Genomic DNA, 247 nt, shown 5'->3' on the forward strand with positions numbered 1-247 from the left:
ATATGATGGGAACAGAAAGAAAGGAGAAGAAAGGAAAAGACGTGAAAGAGGAGACGGGAGTGAAGGAAGGGAAGTAGGATAAGAGAGAAAGGACCTTACAATTGGAAAAATAATAGAAACCAAAACTGGATTCAAACAAACAATACTCACGAAAAAATATATCTTCACGGATACGCTATTCAAACATTTAAGGAGTGTCGGAAGGCAGAGGAAAACCACCCATGTCCATTAATATCCTTAGGCTATC

The sequence above is a fragment of the Penaeus monodon genome, chromosome 24, assembly GCF_015228065.2.
Source record: "Penaeus monodon isolate SGIC_2016 chromosome 24, NSTDA_Pmon_1, whole genome shotgun sequence".
In the NCBI taxonomy this organism is placed as follows: domain Eukaryota; kingdom Metazoa; phylum Arthropoda; class Malacostraca; order Decapoda; family Penaeidae; genus Penaeus; species Penaeus monodon.